Source organism: Globicephala melas, chromosome 1 (assembly GCF_963455315.2).
Source record: "Globicephala melas chromosome 1, mGloMel1.2, whole genome shotgun sequence".
In the NCBI taxonomy this organism is placed as follows: Eukaryota; Metazoa; Chordata; class Mammalia; order Artiodactyla; family Delphinidae; genus Globicephala; species Globicephala melas.
Window position 1 is genome coordinate 74,063,053 of NC_083314.1, and position 17,176 is coordinate 74,080,228.

General features: G+C 38.4%; 1 non-coding gene across 1 annotated transcript; it reads right to left on the bottom strand.

The window, feature by feature from the left end:
- Positions 1–16,346: 16,346 nt before the first annotated feature.
- On the bottom strand, positions 16,347–16,453 carry LOC115844848 (U6 spliceosomal RNA). Its single transcript, XR_004036237.1, has one exon. It is a non-coding gene; the product is annotated as a U6 spliceosomal RNA (small nuclear RNA).
- Between the last annotated feature and the right edge of the window lie 723 nt (positions 16,454–17,176).

Consider the following 17,176-nt stretch of genomic DNA (forward strand, 5'->3'; position numbering starts at 1 on the left):
AAAGACTGAAAGAAACAGAAAACGACTATTTGTGTGAATGTTTCATGCTACTGATCAAGTTGACATACAAAAACCAGCCTAATATTATGTGCCTCCTGATGGAAGTATCCAATACCACCTACAAAGTATTTATGCCTGAAATATCAAAACTGAATCCACTCAAGTCGCTAGGTCTAACTACCAGTTTACAGGAAATAAATGGGACAAAGGACTATGTTAAATAGCACCATGGGATTCCAATCAGAAAAATGTAAACTATGGAAAAATTCTACAGGACAAATGACCTGGTTTCTTCAACAAACAAATGACTGGAAGGAAGGAAAGAGGGAAGACCTATAAATTAAATGAGACTTGAGACATGTCAGTCAAAAGGAATAAGTGAGGCTGGACTCAAACAAATTAAGTTAAAAAGGAATTACTTATGGAATAGTAAATGAAATTTGTACATTAATATAAAGAAATTATGTTTGGATAATTTATGTGTTTGAAGAATTTATGTGTTTTGGATATAAATGATAGTATTGTGGTTATGTTTTTATTAAAAATATTCATTTTTTACTTCATACTGAAGTATTTGTAGATTAAATGATATGCTTTTGTTTGAAATAATCCAGTAATGAGAGGGTAGGCAAGAAGTGGATAAGGGTATAGATGAAACAAGTTTGGTCATGTGAGCACCACTTCTGAAGCTGGGTGGTAGGTACATTACAGGAGGAAGGAGGGTTTATACTGGTCTCTGCTTTTGTATGTTTCAAATTTCCATGATAAAAAGTTAAGCACTCCCAATCTCCCTTACTCTGCTTTACTTTTTTTCTCCACAGCACTTATCACTTTAAAATATACTATACAATTTGCTTATTTATTATGCTTATTGTATGTCAGCCCTCTAGAAAGTAAGTTAAGGGCAACAACCTTTGTCTTTTTTGTTCACTGATATATCCCAAGCACCTAGAACTGTGCCTGGTACATTGTAGGTGCTTAATAAATACTTTTGAATGAATGAATTACCCATTTCATTGAGGAGAATAACCACCCTCTCCAGAATGGAAGAGATCTAATGTAGACACTCTACTACCATGTAACAAGCTGGCCCCCCATGGATCTGGCACGTTATCAAACTCCATCTAGCCTCTGTATCTGTCAGGCTGGGCACTTAAGAGTGGCCAGACTGGCCATGGTGAGCACATGCTTATATAACTGAGTACATACTTAACCTCTGCATCTTCCACCGATGCCACTTTTTACATGAACCCTTAGAGTAATCAGTGGAGAAGCCGGGGAAAGAGCTGACTGATGTTCACCTAGGGCAAGTTATCATGTCCCTCAGATTATTGAGATCCTCTTCTGCAGCAAGGCCTTTGGTGAGCATTCATATGAGACACAAATACTCTCATGCTCTGGGTCCAATCAGAGAGGTCCACCCATGTAACTTTTTCCTAATCTCCTAACTTTTTTATTTCCAACCCCCAGACCATATGGCCCCTGCTCATGAATCAGAGTAGACATCCATCTCTGGATATCTCATCTTCCAGTCAAAGTGGACCTCTAGATGTGCCACTAAAAGTTCTGTCACTGGCAAAACTCTTCTTCACAGTCCTCCAAGTACTCCCCAGATGGGGCTACAGTGTTGCAACAGTCACCTCCAGCTGACACTGGCGTATTTAAGCCAGGATAGACTTTTTCCTCCTCTGTCAACTGGTCATAGGGAACTCACCACCAGGCCATAGTTGTTAGTTGAGAGAGAAGTTGGAGAGATGAATATGAGCCAGTTATTATTTATTCAACTTACTCATACCTTCAGGTGTCAGATCTTCTGTAATCACTTCCACTTGGTGATGGTATGAGTTCTTGATTAGTGGATCAGACACCTTCCAGCTAATGATGAACAGCTCAGGTCTCTGGTGTGTCATGTTCAGTGACTACCTGAGCAAGGCTACCCAAGAGCTTTTGCAAAAAGATGGTAGTTACTTGAAGAGGGCATAGGTTTGCTCCAAAACCCTAGGGTCATTGACTGTGATTCTCCTGTCTAGGCTTGCTATAGCACCCACAAAACATCCTAATCAGTCTCAGCACTTTTGGACCCTTTGGGTATACTAGGGCATAAAAACCAAGGACAGAACTGATTGTACTCTAGCCTAGACGAGCTGAAGAACTCTTCCTTCCTCAGGGACTCTCTCAAAGATAACAGCTTTATGGGCAGTTCAGTTATTGAGTCAGAACAGGGCAACCAGTGTGATATATGTTGCTTCCAATATCCAGAGGTCTGGGTTGGGCTTCTTTCTTAACAGAATGCAGTAATAACTAATCTTACTTTGAGAGGACTATCTCAATATGTTGTAGAGGGCCAATAATACTGCAAAACCCAGAAAAGGAAGGATAACATGTTAAGAGAATTTTTTACATTTATGAATTTATAATAGCAAAAACCTGGATATTTTGCCAAGGATAGTAGACTAGGGATGGAGGAAGGTAATTTTCTTTGGGGCTAAATTAATTGATATAGTTTCAATTGGTAGAGATCCTGGATTCAGTGTATGAACACAAGCAGCTAGGAGTGGTCCTAAATAGTTGCTCTCTTGGAGGATCAAAAATTATACTCAGCAGTGGCCTGGGTTAAATGAGGTTGAGATAGCAACTATTTATTGGTATAATGTAGTGGAAAGATTCAAAGATTAATATAAATGAGATTGCTGAAGTGGATTTATCACATATGACCCACTCGCATACACTCTGACTATATCTCCCAAAAGGGCCTGGAGGACACCCCTTTCCACACATAGCTGTGAAAAATACATGAGTGATAAAAGTCTAAGCATCTTTGTGAAGCATAATAGAAATAGGGAAAGGCGAAGATACCACATCTGAAATAAGCTCCCTGATAGTGATGGAGTTCAGTGTAGCAGAGTCCAAGGAGGGCGTGTCTACTATAATAGGAGGCAAGATCAGAATGGTAATTAGAATACTATTGCTGAAAAGGACTTTGAATCTTGGTACCAAAATAGATGAGCAAGCTATATATGTACAACTTGTACATATATAAAACAAACTGGATGCCTGAAAGGGATTTAATATAGGGTATTAAGGGACAGGCTGGAGAATGAGGCTCTAGGCTGAGCCTCCAAGGGCAACTCCCAGAATAAAACTGCCAATTTGGCCTGGCAAGAGAGCAGCCACTACAAGATCCACAGGGTCTCAGCTGCTACTGGCAAAGTTTCAAAACTGAGAAGCTGCTATAACTTCCATTCAACACAAAAGCCTCTCCTTCTTCAGCTCAGAAAAATCAAAACATCCAGCTCTACCATGCAGCTTCCAGAAGAGCTCACAGCTGCAATTTCATTACACCAAAGTCCATTTCTAAGTCTGGCAGGTGATCTGTTTAGTGAAGGAGAGGCTACATGCAGAAACCCTAGCTTCACCCTTCTAGTCTCTATTGAGTAAGAAGTCACATAGAAAGCATTGGTATTAAGAAAGCCATTCATCATGACCTCCCATGACAGTTCTTTTAGAATGGTGTGTGTGTGTGTACTTTTAGTGTAACTAAAAGTAAAAGTCACAGGCTGGAGAGTGTATCAGAATGAATATGGGCTTTTAAATCCAAAAGATTTCAGTTCAAGCCTTGAATGTGCCACTTATAAGTTCTTTGATAAGTTACTTAAATTTTCTGGGTTCAGTTTCTTTCTATGCAAAATGAAGATACTATGTACCTTGTACAGCCATTGTGAGCACATGCTTACTCAAGGCTTTTGTCCTTGCAGTTCCCTCTGTTTGTAATGATTTCCTCCTGATAACCACTACTTGTTTCCTCTCAACCTTACTCAAATGTTATAATCCCCACAAGGTCTTCCCTTGTCACCCATTTAAGATAGCCACATCTCCTAACCCCCATTAATTCCTCTTCTTCTTATGCTACTTCATATTTCTCCAAAGCACTTTTACCATCTGACATTCTAAGAGTTTTTCTTATTTGTTTATTATCTGATTACACAAAGTATAACTTATGCTGTATGCAAACAGGGACTTTGTTTTGTTTACTAATGTATCCCCAGGGCCTCTTTCAGAGCCCAATACACAATACATGGTAACCACTTAATTAACATTTGTGAATTATTAGAATTATATAAAGCAATGAATATGTGCTTGATAATGTGCCTTTTGCATATAAGCATTCAAAACATATTATCAATATTAGTATTTAGTAAGCCATTGATATATTTTCTAGGTCAACAAATATTTAATGTGTACTTAATATACCAAACATAAAGACTGATCAGAAAAAGTGTTTCCCCTTAAGATGTTTCCAAACATCTTATTGGAAGAGATAGATACATAAAGAGATAATTCCCATATAATATGAAAGTAACATTAGATGGAGCACTTAGCCCATGTGCTAGGGAAAATAACATTAACAGTGTTAACAGCACTTCCCTGGTGGTGGAGTGGTTAAGAATCCGCCCACCAATGCAAGGGACACAGGTTCAATCCCTGGTCCAGGAAGATCCCACATGCCTCAGAGCAACTAAGCCCATGCATCACAACAACTGAGCCTGCACTCTAGAGCCTGCAAGCCACAACTACTGAGCCCATGCACACGACTACTGAAGCCCTCACGCCCTAGAGCCCATGAGCTGCAACTACTGAGCCCACATGCTGCAACTACTGAGCCCACAGCCTAGAGCCTGTGCTCCGCAACAAGAGAAGCCACCTCAATGAGAAGCCTGTGCACCACAATGAAGAGTAACCCTGCTCACAACTAGAGCTGTGGCGCACAGCAACGAAGACCCAATGCAGCCAAAAAAAAAAAAAAGTAAAAACAAAAAACAGTTGTAACTGATGACCCTAGAAGTCTTAGGAGCTTTCCAAATAAAGCATCACTTGCTCCCAGCATGAAGGGTAAAGCTGTGCTCCACCCAGTCATTTAGGAACCTAAGCTGCTTACATTTCATGATACTGTCATCTTCTGGGCTTCCAATTTCTTTGCAAAAAGAGAGAGAGTGTGGAAGGTCACCAGAGAGACTTTAGGGGCCAGCCCTGAAAGTGGCATGCACTCATTCCTCCCATAGCCCATTGACCAGAACTTAGCCACAGCTTCCTTGCCTAACTCAGGGGTGGGAAAAGCAATCCAGCTGTGGCCTGGGAAGCAGAAGACACAGATCTGTTGAACATCCCAGCCAGCCACTGCCCGACTCAACCGAGGGAAATTTTTCTGGAAGAGATAGTATACAGTGATTAAGAGAGTATTAACATGTGGGAGCCAACCAGATCTGAGTTCAGATCCAGGTCACAGTTCATAGCTATGTAACCTTAGTTAAGTTACTCAAATAACTCCTTAGAGATTAAAAATGAGAATAACTGTAGAATCTAGTTCATAAACTTGCTGTGAGGATTAAAAGTGTGGAGTCTTAAGCATAGTGCCTAGACATAGTAAACATTTAATCAATGTTAGCTGTCGGAGGAGGAGGAAGGAAGGATAGACAGAAGAAGAGGAAAAGGAAACTGAGTTGGAAAACTAGACACAGAAAGGATGGGCTAGGGAATGAAGAAAAGGACTTAAGCAGACATAGAAAATGTGCACAGGCATAAAACAGAAAAATGTGTTCAGGAACTTACAAGCAGTTTAGTACATTTGCAAAATAAAACTCTGTTCACTGGAAAATTGGGTCAGTCTGGAAAGGGAGAGCCCCCAATAGCCTTGGTGCCGTAAAGAGCTTTATCTTGTAACCGCAGGGAACCACAAATGTTTTAGTCAAACCATGTGTCTCAGATTTGTCCTCCAGAGAGATCTTTCTAGTGGCTGTGTCAAAGACAGCTTCATGGTGGGAGAGCCTGGTGACAGGGAGAGTGGTTAGGTACTGTTACTGTCATCAAGGTTAGATGAACAGGGCAGAGCCACAGATGTAGTAGAGGGGAGGGGCACACACCTTGTTTTGTAGGAAACTCAGTAAAAGCAGTTATTGATTGGAGGTGAAGGAAGGCATCTAGGACAAGTCCCAGGAATTTGGCTTAGGCAACCAAGGGAATGACGATGCCATAGATGAAGACAGACTGAAGTATCGTTCAAAAACTCCTTGGGGGCTTCCCTGGTGGCACAGTGGTTAAGAGTCCACCTGCCGATGCAGGGGACACGGGTTCGTGCCCCGGTCCGGGAAGATCCCACATGCCGCGGAGCGGCTAGGCCCGTGAGCCATGGCCACTGGGCCTGCGCGTCCGGAGCCCGTGCTCCGCAACGGGAGAGGCCACAACAGAGAGGCCCATGTACCACAAAAAACAAACAAACAAACAAACAAACAAAAACTCCTTGGCATAAGTGCAGTCTCACCCAGCTCCTCTCAGTGTTGCATTTTATGTGCCAAGATTTTATTTACCAAAAAAACTTGAAGAAAATTTGAGATTCACATTCAGATTTCTCTCCTCCTGGCCAATCACTTTGTGGCCTAGACATTTTTTTTTTTAAAACAATTTGAAATTCCCTGCCTTCACTCTTGAGTCATTAAAATGTTTACCTAGATAACCTCTACAATACTTCAATCTTGTATATTTGGTGATTCTGCTGTGCACACCATCAGCCTTCAGTTTTCATTAGCTCCATCCCAGTTTCTTGCTTATTATATTTAATAAAATCTCTAAAGCTAAGCATGGCCTTGAGATAAGATGTAAAAACAGCCCCCACCCAAACGTCAGTTCAAGAGTATCAGAAAGAGGAACCCCAAGATAAATATATCATTTATGTTTATGCAAAAATGTGTTGTGTCTTCGGACTTCCCAGAGGCATGGAAAAATAACACCTCAGAAATTTACATAAGCTGGAGGGGTAAGGGGAAAGCCTCAAACCAGTTGGCTTCTACTATTTTCTGACTAAAAAAATGAGAATTTTCATTATGAAAAGAAATCAGTTCATTTGCAGAGGGCCTCCTTCCCTAAGAGCACAAGTAGCCCAAGTTCTCCCCAGGAAGATATTCAGGACCACCAAGAAGAGAGCAGAGTTAGATGCAGGGTGTTATATAAATTTTGTGGCCCAGTGAAAATGCAAGACCCTCTGTTCAAAAACCAAGAGAAAAAAAGTGATGCTAAATGTACTAAAATATAAAGCTTTTTTTTTTTTCTTTTTTCCATGGTCTCTGCCTCTTCTTGTCATGATGCTTTTCATTTGCTATTTAAGGTCATTATAAGAAAAGAAAAAACAAAATTTTAAATCATTAGCGTGAATTTTATGTTTCACCTTTATATTTTGCAATGCCAGCTTTAACTGCAAATGTGAGAGTATTTCACTCATATGTAGAACCACAGAAATTAGACAATTTGTATTTCATAGTTCACTCATCATATGTATTTTGTTCTTTTGAGACCAGTGGAAATTCTGCAAAAAAAAACCTCTCAACTTTTAAAATTTCATTTCTTAATATGAGCACATTATGCCAACACTTTCTATCTTTAGATTACTGAGAAGTAAGGAAAGACTGAAATATAGAGATTGTCTTATCTTTCCTTTTCCTTTTATGTTATTTTCAGCTAACTTGATTAGCTAATATAGGGAAGTACCTTATATTAGGGTTCCTTGGTTGTTGAAGTTTCTTAGAACACGATTGCCTTCTTACTATGTTTAAAGCCAGTTCTGGTTCAAATGGAAAGCATGGCTTCTCAGGGCTGTTATTCATTGATGTAATATGTTTACTTTGTACTCCCTTTGAGTCTTGCTGACTCACACATATTGTGGATCCAACAGGAATTCTGTGTTCCTGGGGTATTTGAATGCTATTTGCATTTGGGCAGCAAGGAAAGTGGACACACCTATAGCAAGTACCTTCTCTGCTCATGTGCTGACTCCATTGTTCCGTCAGACTTCATTTACAAAACACAATTTAAAGATAAAATTATTAGAAATTTCAAGACGGCAACAGCAGAGTGTTAGACCAAGCTCAGGGCCTTTATAAATAAATGTAGGGTCCTGTGTGACTGTACAGGTCATATGTTCATGAAACCAGATGTAGTTGTGATGCTTCCAGCAAGTCGTAAGTGGCTAGTCAGAGGTCTTCTTCAATTGATCTTCCAGAATCAAACAGGCCCAAAACAAGTTCTCTCTTTTTCTAAATGCTTTCTAACTAAATATTTGAAACCGTCATTGGAATTTGTGATTATGCTAGTGCTGGGATTAAAAGGCAATTGGATCTGAAAGCCCCGGGCTGAGGGCAGCCTTGGAGAATGTTACCTAACACAAGTTCATGTGCCCAACACACAGTGAGGCCAAACAAACTGAAACGTCAGAGTTTGGAGCAGTGAAATGTTTATTGCACGGCCACGCAAGGAGATGGGTGGCTCATGCCCCACCCCAAAACCTGAACTCCGCAAAGGGCTTCAGCAAAGCATTTTTAAAGTCCAGGTTGGGGGATGGGGGTGGTAACAGGGTATGTGATCAGCTCGTGCAAAATTCTCTGATTGGTTGATGTTGAAGTAACAGGGCCGTTAACTTTACCAGCCCTTGGGCGCCAGTAGGTCTGTGTGCTATGTGCTCATGATCACCAAGTAGTTAATTTCTTCCATTTGATGGTGGTTTTTAGCATCTGAAAAACTCAGGAAATATGCATGAGATACTATTATCTGTGTACTGTGGAGAGGAGTTAAAGCCGAGGATATGGGGTAGGGGTCTGTCATGGGAAAACCCCATAGGGTGCTGCTCAGTTACGTGAACGGAAAAAAGAGCTGAGTTCAGGGTGACAGGCTAATAAAATTCATAACTGCCATTTATGCAGCATCTACTGTGTTCTTGTGACATATACTTTGCAAACATTTAATGCTGACAACAACTAGAAGGCAAGTATAATTTATACCTGCTTTATAAATGAGAAAACTGGGACTCAAAATCTTGCATTGTTTGCCCAAAGTCCCCCAGAGGGTAACTGACAGAGCTAAGATTCAGTTTCATGTCTATCCAATTCGAATACCAATGTTCTTCCCATACAACAAGCTTCCTCCCTGGCCAATGATCAGCGTCTGAATACACAAGGCAGTTGGTGTATTGGGATGTCCAAGTTGGAAAAAAAACACGAAAGGAGAAGGGTCTTTGTGTAGAGAGTCACCTTGGCAGGTCCAGCATGTATCTTAAGATGGGGAAAGATTTGCTTGACAAACCCAATGATGGGTGCCTGTTTTGATTACTTTTTCTAAATGTAACCAGGTAGATAAATTAATAAGAAATAAAAATCAATATGAAGTAATGGACAGAGGGTATTCAGAAGTTGAATTAGGTGGAGGAACGGACATAGATTGGAGAACTAGCAAAAAATTGGAAAGCTGGGGAGCTTTTGTTCTTTGCTACCTGTTCAAGGTAGCAAAGCCACAGCACACAAAAAGAATGTCCAGCATTCAAAGACAGAAGTCAAGAGCAGCCTAATCTGACCTAATATCCCTTCTGGACATGGTCGGGAAAATGGTAGCAAGTATGCAAAGTGACCCACAGGCATGGGTATCTCACCTCAGAACCCTAGAAAGTTTAACGGGGGATATCAGACATGTTCTTTCCTTATTATCTCTGGCTGTTGCTCTTGTTTATCAAACTCAGGTTGATGTAGACAGTACCTTCAAGGAAACTGAAATATTCAAGGAGATTCTTAACAAACCTTGTTATCCTAGCCAAGAAGGTTCAAAAAACAAAGCACACATTCACAAAGTACTGATGAATGCTAAAACACGGATGAGCCTTGGAAGCATACTAAGTGACCACATATTGTATGAATCAATTTCTATGCTCAGAATAGGCAAATCTATAGAGGAAGAAAGTAAATTAGTAATCTGTTGCCTGGGGCTGTGGGTGGGAATGGAGAGTACAAATGGGTGCCAAGTTTCTATTTGGGGTAGTGGAAATTTTAAAAAAATCAGATTGCGGTGATAAAACAAATGGATTTTATCATTGAAAATTATACTTCAACAGAGTTATTAAATATAAATGCATTCACCCAGTGATTTTTAATAAGCATTAATTACCACAAATAAAGGTAATTTGGTAAAAAGGCTATAGTGTAGAAAGTGAATAGAAGTTTGAAAGAACAGCAGATTTGGGTTTCATGCAGGTCTGGGTTTTGAATAGGCTGGCACCAACCTAGTAAGATGGGTGGTGTTGTCTCCTTTATAAAGATGAAGAAACTTGGGATCAAGTTTGATAATTTGCTCATGGTCATCCCTCTGGTAAGTGGCAGAGCTCTGAGTCTCTCTGGTAACAGAGCCTGTGCTCCTTTACCTCTTTGTCACGACAGAACGTTGCCGGTTAGATTTTCCTTCAGGAAAATGACCTGATGGTAATATTTAAATTCTCCCTTTGTCCCGATTTGTTTATGCTGCCAACACTCCCTCTTCATCTCTGTCAATCCTCTCTCATTACTGTATCTGACACTTTTTCCTCCAGCTGCCTATAGCCAGAGCAACTGAGAGGTTCCAACCCTTTTCCATATTGATTGACAGAGTCCTTGAACTGAAAGGTTTATCCAGTGATCATGAGGTTACCGTGGTTAATTCCTCACGTCCTACTTTAAATATGTCTCTCCCTTTGTGCTTCAAAAGACTTTCATTCTAATTTGTACTGTTATAGATAGTACAGTGCTTACTTATAAACTTCAGAATACCAAGTTTCCATTTCCTGCCATCAGGAACCCAGAATAGGTCCTTAATATTGCCCTTGAGATAACCATTTAACCATGGAAACTGTTGCTGCTACAGATGGCTTTAGAGCAGTGCTTTACCTAGATTCCTATTCAAATGTTAATGACTGTTGAATCTCTGTATTGAATTGGTTATGCTCATTCTCAGACAGATCTGGGTTCCAGACCTGGCTCTACTACTTACTGTCTTTGAGTCTTTGGACTTACAACGTACTTGAAATTAAGGTACTTAATTTCTTTGAGCTTCAGTTTTCCTCATCTGTAAAATGAGGACAATAATACCCACCTGACAGAACATTGCCTGTGTTATTTCACTGTTTAACTGTTTTAGTGTTGAAGCAAAGATTAAATAAAATAATATATACATATTATGTGTAATATATACATATTATACATATTATACATAATGTGTAATATATACATATTATACATATTATACATATTATACATATTATGCATAATATGTATACATATACATATTGTACATATATATACATAATTATACATATTATTATTATAATATATACATATGATGTGATGTTGTATTACAGTAAGCATCCAATATATGGTAAGCTATCAGGATAAACATCACTTTCAGTTCAGAATAAAAGCATGTCTACCACATTTTACTTTCTGAGACAAACCACAAATGACTAAAAGAGTGAAAAACAAAACTCCATCTTCAATGAAACTTTTTGGGGGAGGAGGAGTTTTAACAAAACATTTTTTCCAAGCATACTTTTCCTTGGTATTTAAACTCATGTGTATTTCAAGGGAAAAAAAATCCATTTCTTTCTGATTCATTTATACTTAACTCATCAGGATGTTACTAGAGGAGTGTTATTGGGTGTCCAGGTCACTTCCTTCCACCCTCCTTAAACTTCTGTTACTTCTCTTCTTTCTTTTTTTCATCTTGAATTTGTTGATTAATGTGGTAAGATTTAAGGTCATTATGTTATTGTGTTGCTATCCTCAAATATGATATAACTCTCCATTTATCCAGCTTTTTCATGGCAATAAATTTTACAATTTTCTTAAAGTATTACCAAATCAGGTCCAGCTGCTCACCACTCAAAAATCAATACTCAAGAGAGGCAAATGTTGGTAGAAAGGAAAGTTGCTTTTAATCAGAATGCCGGCAGTCTGGGGAGATGGTGGACTCAGTGTTCCCCAAAAACCGCCTCCCAAGATTCTGCTCAGCCATGAAAGTTTTAAAGGGAAAAGGGGAAGTTATCTCAGTTAATCATTGAGATAGGGGGTCAGAGTCGTTGCCATCCCCCTCTGCATGCAGGTTTGTGTGCAGGCTTGTCAAATTCTTGTGATCTTTCTTTTGATATTGTCTTGTTCACACAGTTTGTTCGTGAGATTACTGAAAGGGATGCTAAGGAAGAGATCTGGTCATCTGTTAATTACTTATTCTTCATTTCTACTTCTTTGATCTACAGAAAAGACCAACAAGTTAAGCAAGGTATTGTGTGATCAAAAGATTTGAAAGTTGTGCTAGGGCTAGAGATGAGTACAGCATAGGGGTGTCTGATTTAAGTTTTGTGACAAGACAAAAGGGGCCTCCTGCGAAGAGCTCTTTCCTGCCAAAGGCTGCTTACAAAAAGACTTGTACATTATTTTCCTTTTTTCTTTTCATTCCCTTATTTCTACCACCCCAAACCCCCTGTCTCTTTCAGATTCCACACCTGAGAGAGGTCACATGGTATTTGTCTTTCCCTGTCTGACTTATATCACTCAGTATAATGCCCATGAGGTATACACATGTTGTCACAAATGGCAAGATTTCATCATTTTTGTGGCTGAATAATATTCCACTGTTCGTATGTACCACAAGTTCTTTGTCTTTTTATCCATTGATGGACACTTAGGTTGTTTTCATATCTTGGCTATTGTAAATAATACTGCAGTGAACATATGGGTGCATATATTTTTGAGGTAGTGTTTCTATTTCCTTCAAATAAATGCCCAGAAGTGGAATTGCTGAATCATATGGTAGTTCTACCCTTTTCTCCACATCCTCACCAACATGTTTTTTCTTGTCTTTTGGATAATACCTATCCTGATAGGTGTGAGGTGATATCTCATTGTTGTTTTTATTTACCTTTCCCTGATGATCAGTGATGTTCAGCACTTTTTCAGATACCTATTGGCCATTTGTGTGTCTTCTTTGGAAAAATGTCTATTCTGATCTTCTGCCCATTTTTAAATTGGATTGTTTATTTTTTTTTTTTGGCTGTTAAGTTGTATGAATTCTTTATATATTTTAGATATTAGCTCCTTATCAGATATATGATTTGAAAATATTGTCTCCCACTCTGTAGATTACCTTCTCGTTTTGTTGATGGTTTCCTTTGCTGCACAGAAAACTTTCATTATGATGAAGTCCCACTTCAAAACCATACTGTTTTAATTACTGTAGCTCCACAATATAATCTGATATCAGGGCATGTAATACCTCTAGTTTTGTTCTTCTTTCTCAAGGTTGCTTTGGCTATTCAGGGTTTTTGGTGGTTCCATACAAATTTTGGGGTTATTTGTTCAATTTCTATGAAAATGCCATTGGAATTTTGATGGGGATTGCATTGAATCTATAGATTGCTTTGGGTGGTATGAACATTTTAAAAATACTGGCAGAACATTCTTTGACATAAATCACAGCAGGATCTTTTTCGATCCACCTCCTAGAGTAATGAAAATAAAAACAAAAATAAACAAATGGGATCTAATTAAACTTAAAAGCTTTTCCACAGCAAAGGAAGCCATAAGCAAAACAAAAAGACAACCCTCAGAATGGGAGAAAATATTTGCAAATGAATCAACAGACAAAGGAGTGATCTCCAAAATATACAAACAGGTCATACAGCTCAATATCAAAAAAACAAACAACCCAATCAAAAAATGGGCAGAAGACCTAAATAGACATTTCTCCAAAGAAGGCATACAGATTGCCAAGAGGCACATGAAAAGCTGCTCAACATCATTAAAAATTAGAGAAATGCAAATCAAAACTACAATGAGGTATCACCTCACACCAGTTAGAATGGGCATCATCAGAAACTCTGCAAACAACAAATGCTGGAGAGGGTGTGGAGAAGAGCGAACTTTCCTACTTTGTTTAGTGGGAATGTAAATTTGTATAGCCACTATGGACAACAGTATGGAGGTTCCTTAAAAAACTAAAAATAGAATTACCATATGACCCAGCAATCCCACTCCTAAGCATATACCCAGAGAAAACCATCATTTGAAAAGATACATGCACCCCAACGTTCATTGCATCACTATTTACAATAGCCAGGACATGGAAGTAACCTAGATATCCATCAACAGATGAATGGATAAAGAAGATGTGAGATATATATATATATATATTGTGTGTGTGTGTGTGTATACACACACACACACACACACACACACACACAGGAATATTACTCAGCCATGAAAAAGAACAAAATAATGCCATTAGCAGCAACATGGATGGACCTAGAGATTGTCATACTGAATGAAGTATGTCAGACACAGAAAGACAAGTATCGTACATATATATATATAACTGATTCACTTTGCTGTACATGTGAAACTAACACAGCATTGTAAATCAACTATACTCCAATACAAATTTAAAATAAAATAAAAATACTGATTCTGCCAGTACATGAATATGGTATATATTTCCATATGTTTGTTTCATTTTCAATTTCCTTCATTAGTACTTGAACTTTTAAATATACAGGTCTTTCACCTAATTGGTTAAATTTATTCCTGAGTATTTTATTTTTGATGCAGTTGTAAATGAGACTGTTTTCTTTCTTTTTTTTTTTTTTTTGCAGTACACAGGTCTCTCACTGTTGTGGGCTCTCCCGTTGCGGAGCACAGGCTCTGGACGCGCAGGCTCAGCGGCCATGGCTCACGGGCCCAGCCTCTCCATGGCATGTGGGATCTTCCCAGACCAGGGCACAAACCCGTGTCCCCTGCATCGGCAGGCGGACTCTCAACCACTGCACCACCAGGGAAGCCCCAGGACTGTTTTCTTTATTTCTCTTTCTGATAGTTTAGTTTATTAGGGTATAGAAATGCAGCAGATTTTTGTATATTGATTTTGTATCCTGAAACTTTACTGAATTCATTTATTATTTCTAACAGTTTTTTAATTAAATCTTTAGGATTTTCTATACATAATATCATGTCATCTGCAAATAGTAAAAGATTTACTTCTTTCTTTCCAGTTTGGATGCATTTTATATCTTTTTATTGCCTATTTGTTCTGGCTAGGACTTCCAATACCATATTGAATAAAAGTGGAGAGAGTGGACATCCTTATCTAGCTCCTGATCATAGAGGAGGTCTTTCAGCTTTTCAGTGTTGAGTATGATGTTAGCTGTGGGCTTGTCATATATGACCTTGATTATGTTGAGGTACTGTTTCCATGTCAACTGTGTTGACAGTTTTTATCATAAATGAATGTTGAATTATTTCAAAAGCTTTTTCTTCATTTATTGAGATTATTAACCTTCATTTTGTTAATGTGGTATATCACATGACTGAATCGTGGATGTAGAACTTGGAACAGCTGTATCCCACAAATTTTGGTACATTTCAATTTTTGTTCATCTCAGAGTTTTTTATTTCTCTTTTGACTTCCCTCTGACCCATTGATTGCTCAGTAGTAAGTTGTGGGTTTTGTTGTTGTTGTTGTTTTTAACATCTTTATTGGAGTATAATTGCTTTACAATGGTGTGTTAGTTTCTGCTTTATAACAAAGTGAATCGGCTATACATATGCATATATCCCCATATCTCCTCCTTCTTGCATTTCCCTCCCATCCTCCCTATCTCACCCCTCTAGGTGATCACAAGCACAGAGCTGATCTCCCTGTGCTATGCAGCTGCTTCCCACTAGCTATCTATTTTACATTTGGTAGTGTATATATGTCCTTGCCACTCTCTCACTTTGTCTCAGCTTACCCTTCCCCCTTCCCTTGTCCTCAAATACATTCCCTATGTCTGTGTCTTTATTCCTGTCCTGCCCTTAGGTTCTTCAGAATCTTTTTTTTTTCTTTTTTTAGATTCCATATATATGTGTTAGCATACAGTATTTGTTTTTCTCTTTCTGACTTACTTTACTCTGTATGACAGACTCTATGTCCATCCACCTCACTACAAATAACTCAATTTTGTTTCTTTTTATGGCTCAGTAATATTCCATTGTATATATGTGCCACATCTTCTTTATACATTCATCTGTCGATGGACACTTAGGTTGCTTCCATGTCCTGGCTATTGTAAATAGAGCTGCAATGAACATTGTGGTACATGACTCTTTTTGAATTATGGTTTTCTCAGGGTATATGCACAGTAGTGGGAGTGCTTGGTCGTATGGTAGTTCTATTTTTAGTTTTCTAAGGAACCGCCATACTGTTCTCCATAATGGTGGTATCAATTTACATTCCCACCAACAGTGAAAGAGGGTTCCCTTTTCTCCACACCCTCTCCAGCATTTATTGTTTGTAGATGTTTTGATGATGGCCATTCTAAATGGTGTGAGTTGATACCTCCTTGTAGTTTTGATATGCATTTCTCTAATGATTAGTGATGTTGAGCATCCCTTCATGTGTTTGTTGGCAATCTGTATATCTTCTTTGGAGAAATATCTATTTAGGTCTTCTGCCCATTTTTGGATTGGTTTGTTTGTTTTAAAAATATGGAATGCTTCACGAATTTGCATGTCATCCTTGCACAGGGGCCATGCTAATCTTCTCTGTACCATTCCAATTTTAGTATATGTGCTGCCAAAGCAAGCACAGTAGTATGTTGTTTAATCTCCACATATGTAAATTTTTGTTGTCTTCATGTAATTAATTTCTAGTTTAATATTGTGTTCAGAAAGACGCTTGATATGATTTTAATTATCATAAATTTATTAAAACTTGTTTTGTAGCCTAACATATGATCTATCCTGGAAAATATTCCAAGAGCCCTAGAGAAGAATGTGTATTCTGTTATTTTTGAGTGTAACGTTCTGTATATATCTGTTAAGTCCATCTGGCTAACACATCCTTTAAGGCAGATGTTTCCTTATTAATTTTCTTTCTGGTTGATCTATTCACTTATGTAAGTGGGGCATTAAAATCCCCTACAACTATTACTGTCTATTTCTCCCTTTAGGTCTGTTAAAATTTGCTTTATATATTTAGATGCTCCTATGTTGGATGCACAAATATTTATAAATGTATTCTCTTGTTGGATTGACTCCTTTATCATTATGTAATGCCCATCTTTGTCTCTTACTACCGTCTTTGTTTTAAAGCCTATTTTTTCTGATATAAATATAGCTACTCCAGCTTTCTTTTGGTTCTGTTTGCATAGACTGTCTTATTTCATCCTTTCACTTTGAGTCTGTGTGTGTTCTTACATCTAAAATGACTCTCTTGTAGACAGTATATATATATGGGTCTTGTTTTCTTATCAGTGAGTCACTCTGTGTATTTTGGTTGGAGCATTTAGTCCATTTACATTTAAAGTAAC